The sequence below is a fragment of the Dipodomys merriami genome, unplaced genomic scaffold (genome assembly GCF_024711535.1).
Source record: "Dipodomys merriami isolate MVZ:Mamm:240054 unplaced genomic scaffold, mDipMer1.0.p SCAF_69, whole genome shotgun sequence".
In the NCBI taxonomy this organism is placed as follows: domain Eukaryota; kingdom Metazoa; phylum Chordata; class Mammalia; order Rodentia; family Heteromyidae; genus Dipodomys; species Dipodomys merriami.
In genome coordinates, this window is record NW_027206279.1 from 2,404,458 (window position 1) to 2,413,236 (window position 8,779).

At 48.0% G+C, this 8,779-nt stretch overlaps 1 long non-coding RNA gene across 1 annotated transcript; it reads right to left on the reverse strand.

Annotated features, from left to right (window-relative positions):
* Nucleotides 1-1,314: 1,314 nt before the first annotated feature.
* On the reverse strand, nucleotides 1,315-6,073 carry LOC138816127 (uncharacterized). The gene is made up of 3 exons (XR_011368566.1): nucleotides 5,796-6,073; nucleotides 4,308-4,478; nucleotides 1,315-3,906 (listed from the first exon to the last, which is right to left on the reverse strand). It is a non-coding gene; the product is annotated as an uncharacterized lncRNA (long non-coding RNA).
* Nucleotides 6,074-8,779: the final 2,706 nt, after the last annotated feature.

Here is an 8,779-nt window from a genome sequence, read left to right on the forward strand (position 1 = left end):
ATAACTGAGAAAATGCCACCGAAGACGCAAGCCTTGGTGAGGGTTTGATCACGAGGGGCGTGTGTGCACACGTGTGTGCGTGTGTGTGTGTGTGTGTGTGTGACTGCATGCCCGTGAAAGCCCACCCATCCCTGTGTGCAGAGATAGGAAAGCATCACCTCTCCACGCGTACGCTCTCGTTCTTCGGCTTCCTTAGGTTTCCCCGCCTCCCGGGTTGCTGCGGCATCAATATGAACTATACTTTTCCTGGGGCTGTCGGCGCCGCGTGCGGTTGGTGACAAGGAAGAAGCAGAGCCTCCTGCTGTCCACAGGTAGTGAAGAACCAAACCGCAGTGCCCTCAGCCTCATCGCAGGCCTTGACGCCCATGCCACCTCCCGCCAGGGCTGCTGGCCAGGTGCAAAGCGTGCTGGTGGGGTCACCTCACCCTGCACCCCCCCCGCCCAAAGGGCACCTGTCTGCCCCAGACCAGGGGAGGGAGGGGGACTGGGGTCCATGGGCCTGCGGCTGTACCACGGGCCGTGATGACGTGGCTCCTGTCACCTGCATCCAGTCAGAAACGTGGCCCTTGTCTCCCCAAATAGCCAATGGTCAGGAGGCCCTGGCACCGTGCAGGTTCCCCTGCCCCATGATTATTCACCTTAAAGGGTTTCATATCAAAGGAGCCCTCGGAGCAGCGCACGAGTAAAGTGCATATCTGTTTCTCATTCACATTGCCGATTAATAACATGAGGAGCTCTCCGATAACCAAATACAATTTGTTCCTGAAGTCATCTGTTGGTTTAAGGGAGCTGGCGAGGTTTAATGTCCCGCCAGGCTGGGCTTACGCTCGTTAGAAGGGTGTGCCGCACGCCAACTGTGTTTACCAAATATATACAGCGCCCGCCACGTTACAGATCAAAATTAAGGACTGTAACATATCCATTTGCATTATAGCGCATCGACAGAATTCAGCATCACGTTGAAATTTATTAAAGCAACTGAAAATAGCAGTGGACTGATAAAGCTTGGCTTTTCTTATTTTGGAATATACCCAATCTCCACAAAACTCCACTCATTCCCCTGCAAATTCAAGTTTCCTCTAATGGATTGTTCAAGTCTTACCAAGTCTCGGGGCCTTCCTGGGGCTGCTGGCAGAGGAAACACATGGGCAGGTCTGTGCCCTTCCCGGCCGCACCAGAGAACACGTGGAAAATCAAGTGCAAAAGTGATTAGAAACTGGCAATGTATATTTTTTAAAAAGCAATTTTATGTCACTACTAAAGCTAAGAGAAGTACAAAATGCAAACCATGTGAGGGAGTCCACGTCGTTTGTATTTGAGCAATTCTTAAATTTTTAATAATGTGTTTCTGGTACCTTGGGAGAAATGCTTTAATTTAAGATCCGTTCTTGACAAGAAAGTCTATATCAATAGGATTGCTTAGCATTATCCAATTACCACAATTGCTAAGTTCACATTACATAAAAAATATACAATAGGATCTAGATCATTACATTTTTATGTTCTGGAATCAAATACTGAAAATTATGTGCCATAAAAATCATACACGCGCGTGCGCACACACACACACACACACACACACACACTGCTAAATACCAAGTGAATTAAGTCTAGGTAGAAAGATAGGCATGTTGGGAACTTCTCACCTCTTCTTTATCAATTATAACTATACATGTTAGCTTCCATCATTTTTATCCTGACCCGTGTGTGCTGGTTTTTCATCGTTCCACATAGCGAGGTTGCGCAGTTTTTCTGTGATTAGGTGTCCGTGGGAAGTTGTCTCCCGCCAAATCCGTGCTGTTTCATGTAAATACACACCTGTGTGCCCTCAGGGAGCTCCGATCCCAGTGATCATGTCAAGTGGCAAAATGTAATGCGTAGCCTAATGCTGCCTTCCAGTTCCCATGATCCCCCTGGAGTCCTGCATTCTAGAAGCAGCCAAGGGATTTCCAGACGGAAGGTAGACCTGGTCCTTCTCATGTGGAGCCGGGCAGAGGAGTCGGCTTCCGAGGAGGGTCGTCGTCCTGGACTGTCCTCCTCCTGCCCTGAGAGGTGACCCACACTGCCAGCTCCCAGCCATCCCGGGAGAAAGGGGGGAGGCTCGCTTCCCCGTCCTGGCCTCCCGGCCCGGCCCCTGTCTACCCTCCAACGCCAGGGCCGAGGGCAGACTGCTCTCCACAGCCAGCCATGGCTGGCGTGAACGCACAGAGCATGCCAGCCCCGGGAAGCCACAGGGGCTCACAGAGCCGGCCACGGCCAGTCACAGAACCAACGCTGCTCCTCTTTTGGCAAACCGAGACGTTCCCTTCATGGGGTTGTGGTCATGTGCCGGCCACAGGGCTGCCATTCTGGACATGTGATCAGAGAGCAAAGGCTTCACCCCGACTCCGATCCCTTCATGCTCCCCGGAACTTCCCGCAGGCCAGACGTTGTGAGACTGGTCATAATAATAACGAGGTTGACATGGAACACAGACCTCCCTAGAAACTGCGCGCACGTCTTCTCTCGACGTCACGACCGAATGTCTGCATTGGGTCAGAGACGTGTGGGACAGCACACATGCCAGCTGGGCCGGCCAGCCAGGGGTGCCCCTCGGGACAGTCCTCACCTCCCATCTCCCCCCTCCCCACGGGACGCGCGGCTGGCAGGATCGGAAGGCCAGGTCTGTGTGGGGCTGACTTGAAATTTGGGAGCGAGCGTCGCACTTTGTCACCTGGGGGCCGAGGGCCGGGCTCCTCCCTGCAGTGCTCCCACTGGGTGAGCCCCGCCGGGGCTCCGCTCACGGCCCGGCACACCCCCCTTGTGGGTGTCTTGATTCTTTCTTTTTTCTTTTTTTTTTTTTGGGTCCGGTCGTGGGGCCTGAACTCTGGGCCTGGGCGCTGTCCCTCAGCTCTTCAGCTCAAGGCTAGCGCTCTACCGCTTGAGCCACAGCGCCACTTCCGGCTTTTTTCTTTTTGCTTATGTGGTGCTGAGGAATCGAACCCAGGGCCTCATGCATGCAAGGCAAGCACTCTACCACTGAGCTACCTTCCTAGCCCGATTCTTTCTTTTTTCTATTTTGAAAGTTTCTGTTGATTTTATCTCCGAACGCAGAGATCCTGCTCTCAGCCATGTTCATTCGTCTAGGAAACAAATAATCGTCTGTCTCTACCAGGCGCTGGCTGCACATGGCGTGAGGTTCCTTCACTGAGAAAGCCACGCGAGGTTAGTCATCCACAGAACCACCGAAAGCAGACAGGAAGAGGCGCGGCTTGAAAGTAGAGCTGATGAAATGAAGCCCGTACATAGGCAGCAGTCCCTCCTGTGGGGGGCATGTACCCCAAGACCCAGGACTCTTGAAGCCACGGGCCTCGCCAGGCCTGTGCGTGGTCCTCTACTTACTGTGAGAATGTTTGCAGGCCGGGCCCAGTACGAGGCTGGCGCTAACGACGACAGTAATGAGCAAACCAGACACAGCCGTTCACTGTAACGGGCGCTTAGGGATGTGGTCCCTCTCTGTGTCTCCACATATTAGCGTTTGGGGCTAAGGGCAGCGGGGGGGGCTTCCCCCGGCCCCTCCTCTTGCACACTGGGGTTATCACCAGGTAGCATGCGGGCAGCCTGGCTGTGCACAGTGCTGCTGCCCTGCTCAGTCCCAGCACTGATGCTGACCGGAGGGCCGGGCACACAGCATGGCTACGCTCCTCAGAGGGGATTCTAGCCCAGGCACAACGGGGCAGGCGGGGACCCGGTTTCGTCGTGCTAATTTAAAGGCCAGGATTGTCAGACAGGAGCAGGAGAGAACCAAGGTTGATCCTAAGCTGTTTCCCAGAACATGCTTGCAGGGTTAAAACACACTGAAGGTAAAAAGATGGGCAAAGCAACTCACGTGAGAAAGCTCATGTGGTGCCCAGCACCCAGGTAGACCTGAGAAGAGAAAGAGTAACCCATAAAGGAGGAGATTTTCATAAAAAATCACCCAGCCCTCATGACCTTATAACACTATTAAACATATATGAACCACATAACAAAGTCCCAAAAATGTGTGTAGAAAAATAAATTTAAAAAGAAGCAGAAAAAAGGAGTAGGCGTGGTGGGGCGTGCCTTCAATCACAGCCGCGGAGAGTCCACGACAGAAGTAGCACCAGCGTGAGGCCAGCCTGGGCTACTTACTAAGACCTTTTGTAAAGAAGAGAGAGAGAGAGAAAGAAAGAGAGGGAGGGAGGGAGGGAGGGAGATATAACTTTCCTCCTGGAAATTGATGGAAAAGATGATAAGGACATAGAAAACCTTCCCAGGACTCTGTACATAGCAGTGGCAAAATGCACCTTCTTTCCGGACGCAGAGGGCCTCTCGCATTAACGCAGCTCCCAGGCCAAGCCGCCAAACGAGTCCTACCACACCGTCAAGGAGAGAAATGACAGGTGGTATTCTGATCGCGAAATCGTCTGAGGTAGAATTTGGTAACGATAGGATGCGTAGAGAATCTCCAAATGTATCTAAGTGAAACAGGTATAAGTATCTCAAAGAAAAGTGAGAGCCCATTAGGCTCTTTTGCAGTGAAAATGAGATTAAAGATGAGAAGAGCTGAAACACAGCAAAAATTAAACAGAAAAAGCAGGTGTTACACTAATGACAGGAAAGAAAAAGAAATATGTCTGTTACATGGGAGAATTTCAAGTCAAGGCCTAGCTAGTGCACAGGGGAATTTTCAAGGATGGCTATTCACGGGAAATGCGAAACAAATAAACCTTTGGCGGTAGCTCAGTGCTTAGGTTTGGCATTATTACATCCTCTCTCCCAACTGAACCAATGCATCCAGCTCTCTAAACAAACACAAAACACCTCTTCATTGCTATTTACAGCATAGCCTAAAGCACAAAGATCATACTCAACGTCTGATTAAACTAAGTTTTACAAAGAATGACAAAATAATTGGTGAAAACATTTCAGCTTGAGTATGTAAAACAGAAAAAAAGAAGTAGCGCTGTTCAAAGCACGGTGGGCTGGGGAGTGACACTATCTCCGCTCGCTGGATTCCTGTCTTGGCTGGAAGACAAAAATCTGTCCATCAGCTGCAAGCCTGAGCCGATCAGCCTTACAAATCAGAGTTAATAAAAGTCAATCAGTGATGGTTTAACTTGCTTGCTACTGCCTGGAGCAGAGTTCAGCCCAGTGTCTGTCATCCACGTAGAAAACACTTTCTGTGACTGTCCATAAATTCTAAAAAAGTTCCTCTCCTGCGTTTCTATGCACAGGGAAGAGTGTATTTCTAGAAACATATACCAGGCTAACACAGATGCCTAGGAGCCCCTACAGGTAAATGCGTAATTATAAGTTTCACTCCATAGTTAATAGATATGTAGGACAATCTAGCTATTTTTAAGAAACAGTCATTTAAAAATGAGCCTCTCCAGAGTCTGACCCTACCCATACTTTCCCATGGGGATTGATGGCGCAGTGTCATAACGACCCTTGGATGTATTGTAGGCTTGTTGATGTATTTATTGCCCACATTTTGTGACCATGTCTGCCAAGATGACGCTATTGGGACTGAGCTCCTGTTTGGTCCAGCCCCGCTGTAGGGCTGTCTACACTGATGCGTGCCGCCTGCCCTACCGCTTTTAATTAGTGTACTTTGCTGTTTTCAGTCTTTCCCTGGCTGACACGGGAAAGATGGCATCTTTTAGGTGTTCAAAGTGTTTCATTTACTTGGTTCTTTGTGAGGAGAAAGTCATTTCTGTTGAGAATCTTGGGTTTTTTGACATCTTGGTAGAACTGCTGTTTCTGCATGTGGCACCTATTCACAGTCTCACCTGTTAATGAGAGCAAGCGCGTGGATGGGGACGCCGGCCCCCCGCCCTTTGTGTGTTCATTTTTTCCGTGGTTTAAGCCTGTCCTTTTCCTTCAGATTCCATTCTTGTGTTGTCCTGATGAGAAGGTACCTCCTCCAGAGCTGTAGAAATGATTCTCCTGCTCTCCTCCCACCCGCTCCTGGGATGGAGGAGCTGGGGATATGGGAGTTCACCGCAGGGGAGGAATGAACGCAGGAGGACTCCACACAGCCCTGCCCGCGTTCCCGCTGCAGGCCTCCCCTCGGCCGGCCCAGGAGCCTAGGCCCTGCGTCCCAGCCCAGCCTTTACCCCGCACACTCACCAGAGCTCTCTGCACATTTCCAGAGGGCCAGGCGGGTTTTCAGAGGAGGAACAGAGACGGAGACAGGTGTGCAGCAAGACGCAGGACCGGACGTCTGCCGGCTGGTTCCGGTTCTGCTCTTGACTTCCCGGGCTCCTCCTTCACGCTCTCTGGACCTGTGCTTTTTTACATGGAGAAGGACAACCCAGTGAGGGGGGGGGGAACTTCCTTTCCAATCTTGTCTTGGAAAACAACCTATCTCCAAGTCCAGAAAAGAAACTACTGATAGAGAGAGCTGCACCTTCAGAGCTCCTGGCACACATAATCCAGAAGGAGACAAAGTGGTCTCACGTTCTGCTTTTAAAACGCCATTTGGTATGTGATAATGCCAGGAAAACCAGCTTCTCAACTTCCTAAGCAAAACAGTACCTGTAAGGCAGAGTCACCAAAGCTTGAAAAGTCTGTCTGTGGTGATCAGTTCAAAAAGGGAATTACTTCCAATGCAGGAATACCATGAGTGGTAGTGAGTTGGCCGTTTACCTAAGTTGGAAATAACAAAACTTACTCTTTGGGATCATCAGTACAATGTTGAGCTTTTCTTTTATGTCATACCAATGCTTCCGTGGACTTGAACTTGTTTGGGGTATGAAATTATTTGATCATTTTTCGGGGGGGGGGGTAGAATTCCAGGCCAGTACCTGGATACAATGGAACTGACTCTCGTGGCTGAATACGAAAGTTGGCCTTTTCTAGTGTGGAAACCGCAGCCTCTTCTAAAGTACAGAACAGATTTTTCCAGTGCGTTTTGCAGAAATGGCTTCTGTGGGATTTGAGAACAGAAGAGTCATTCATTAATGTAATTGTCTGCTGCCATTGCATGCACTTCATATTAGTAATGTGAGGACAGTGTCTTATAAAATATGAACTCCTCATAGACAGCCTGGAGTACCTTGGCAATTTCCAGCTGCTTGATAGATTAATATCCAATTTTGGTATATTTTAAATATTGATAGATGGGACCATTTTGATGCCAATGTAATTAGTTTAATACTTTATTAACCGTTGAATTATCTTTTAACATCAAAATGCAATAATAGATTGAAAAGAGAAACTATCGTCAAAAACGCGCATCTTTGAAATTAGGGTAATAACTCGCTGAAATATTTTCAATCCAATCTGATTAATATTTTCTTCTGTATTGTTGGCTGAGTAGTAGTCCATTGCAAGGAAGATAGCTAAAATTTTACTTCCTTCCCTTCTTGCTTCCTTCCTTCTCCCCTCTTTCCTTTTTTTTTTGAAACTATAGCTCTCAAAGACGAACTTCTCTGCCTCCTGCGGGAAAATACACTTTTGCCCCTTACTCTTAGTAAGTAACTTGCCCTAAAATGCTTAGAGAAGTTCATCTGTTTCTCTTATACAAAGAGATGTCTAAGTGTTGCAGGTGTCAGAGCTGTTGAGCCGTAGGCTGAGCCTTCTTAGTAACTCCTTGCATGTGCCTCTGGAGCCAGCCGTCCAAACTCAGGTTTGAGAGAGGACTAAGACCACGTGTCTGGGCAGTTCACCCGAATTTACCTTCAATGTGGAAAAAGAGCTTGGAAGCTCAGGGGTGTCCTTCGGGAGAGCCCTGGAGGTGGGAATGTGAACTCAGCAGGGCTCAAGATGAGGGTGAGGTACCCGTGACCGGAAATACTTCCTTTAAAAAAATTCTTCCCTTCTTTCCTTTCTCTTCCCTCCCTCCCTCGCTCCCTTCCTCCTTTTCTTTATTCCTTTATTCCTTTCTTGCTCACTTGCTTACTTGCTTTCTTTCCTTCCTTTTTTCTCTCTTTTTTTAACATTCACATGATCAGCTAAAAGCAACTAGTTCTTGGTAAGAAAAGATTGCCAATTTTATGGGCATTGATTTTTTTTTTTGGCTGGGTGGTTAAAGAAAGACCCTATGCTTGGGATTCTCCCTCCTCCTCCTCCTCCTCCTCTTTCTCCTCCTCCTCCTCCTCCTCCTCCTCCTCCTCCTCCTCCCCTTCATCCTCCTCTTCTTCCTCCTCCTCCTCCTCTTCCTCTTCGTCCTCCTCTTCTTCCTCCTCCTTCTCCTCCTCCTCTTCCTCTTTGTAAAAGGGCTCTTTTTTATTATAGATGACCTTTATTACATTCTTGACAGTTTTTTTTTATATTTTAAGGTATGTTATATTGTACAAATGTCTGTATCTGAATTGTCTATTCTAAAATCAGAGCTTAATACCTTTTATATTTGATATACAGGTCATATATTAAAAGACATATCATAATTAGTGGAAGCTTTAATCAATTCAAAAATAACTCAGATCAGAATACAAACATTGGATGGAGCTTGTTTTTTGATCCAATCTGCTGTCCTTCTTTTGATTGGAGAATTGAATCCATTCGTGTTTGGGGTTATTATAGATGTGTCCTGTTTCCTGCCGTTATCTTGGTTTCTTGTATTTTGTTTTTTTCCCCTTCCTGTGTTTACTAAATGATCTTCTGGTGAATTTTGTCTGATGTGCTTCTTTGGTTTTGATTGTTTTCTTCAGATTGTATTCTTCCCTTTAGAATTCTTTGTGATGCTGGTTCAGGGATCATGAATTCCTCCAAGTTTTGTTGGTCATGGGAGGTTCTGGTTTCACCATCTAAGGTAAAGGATAGTTTCTCT